Source organism: Haematobia irritans, chromosome 1 (assembly GCF_050003625.1).
Source record: "Haematobia irritans isolate KBUSLIRL chromosome 1, ASM5000362v1, whole genome shotgun sequence".
Taxonomy (NCBI): domain Eukaryota; kingdom Metazoa; phylum Arthropoda; class Insecta; order Diptera; family Muscidae; genus Haematobia; species Haematobia irritans.
In genome coordinates this window covers 203,659,918-203,661,894 of record NC_134397.1, presented here as the reverse complement: position 1 = coordinate 203,661,894, position 1,977 = coordinate 203,659,918, and positions in this window count along the sequence as shown.

Sequence of the window (1,977 nt, the reverse complement as noted above, 5' to 3'; positions counted from 1 at the left end):
AATTTTTAATTTTTTTTTAAGAAAATTCAAGCAAAAAAAAAAAAATTAACAAAATTGAAAAAAATATTTTCCGTAGGGACCTTATCACATGGCCGTGAAGTTCAGAACTGTCACTCATCGGAGGGTTAATGGGAAAAATTGCAAATTTTTGAAAATATTTATGGCCAAACGTTTCAGACAAGCGTTAGAGTGCATTAAAAATCATAAAACATTATAAAAATTATTTAATTGGCAAAATATCACAAAATTTTGTAATTCACATCCAAAACACTGAATTCAAATCACACCTTAAGAAATGATGCAAATTCAGTGCAACGGCTGTTGGAATGGTGGACATCCGTCCTATGACAAACCCATGTTCAATTCATTGCTTCTGCGCCAATTTGGCACCACTTCCGGACCCAAAAAGTACATTTTCACTACTTTTTTGGCGACGCTTTTTTGATGATTTTCTGAATTTTTAGACATTGAAATACGGAACTCTGTCTGGTGTCGAATTGGAAAAGTCTGATTCTTCAACAGATGGTGTGATGGTTAATGTTTCTACAGTAAATATGAGATGAAGTTTGTTTGCGACTGTTGGTTCTACATTTCTCCCATATAAACCTTCCACAGCCTAAGGGGAAGAAGTACTATTGGATGACGCTTATTCCTGGAATTGGTTGAACCATTACCAATAACACAGAGTTTCAACAATCATTTACCGTCGTGGAAATTATGTCGGAATTCTGAATAAAATGGGCTTATCCGATATTCAAAGGTTAAATATATGCGATATGCGGATTATGATTATGTTACTAAATAATCACAAATTTTTTCTGGGTGTAATATACAGAATCCATTAAAACATAATTGCCGATGCCTCTTATTTAAAATTGGGTGAACGTGAATTAAACGCACACTAGAAAAGAGAAGAAAGGAATAAAGCAGTGTATTGATAAGCCGATGATCATGTATTGGAAAATTTTGTACTTTACCTAAGAACATAAGGTGTACCCTACATTACTGTTAGATTGGTCTATCGATATCTTTGCGTTTCCACTTCAACAGCATTCAACATCACATTCAGTGTTTACAGTATTTTCTTGGTTCTTGTCCCCAAATTGGGACGCTTTTATCCCCAAAAATCTCCCACAAAAATCTCCAAGAATTTTTTAAAAGCTTTTTTTAAGTGAATAGGCTCTAGACTGTAGAAAATCCGTAATTTAAAAATTGAAAAAACTTGGAATTTTTGTTATGGCATTTTGCGAAGTACAATAAGATGACAAGTTCCAAACCCAAATCCAGGAGACGGGTGTTCAAAATATCATCCGATATAAGCACTCATCAGAATTAATAATGGGTATAAAGAGTCATCGAATTTTTATCTTATGTAAGTCGTCTTCTAGTAACATAAAGAGTCATCGAATTTTTATCTTATGCAAATCGTCTTCTAGTAACATAAATGCTCGAGAAATTCAAATGGGATTTCGGTTAACATGAATCAAAATTTAGTTCTAAATAGTCAAGAAATAAAATTGGGCGATCGGCCGTTGTTGCCACAATATGACCCTATTCTATATGTATGGATATATTTTCCAAATCAGTGATGTACGCAGATGAGGGGACAATACTTCATTCAACCCGAATTCTAACGAAATAATAAGACAATAGCAAAATTAATTCTTAGTCAATGATAAAAAGGTGTAAATTTTATTTTTTTATTTTAATGATTCGCTGAACTTTTTAAACTCTTTTTTAAGAATGTAGAAGAAAATAATTTCATATAAAACATAACTCTAAACCTCATTTATTATACTGAACAGATTTAAATAAATTACCCACAAAAATCCCCAATTTTCTGGAAATTCCGCACCAAGTCCCAAACTTAAAAATTCCATCCCCATCAACGCAAACTATCCCCGATTTGGGGAAAAATCCCCAATACTGGCAATACTGATCACATTGCCGACTTTTCGATTTTTATACCCTCCACCA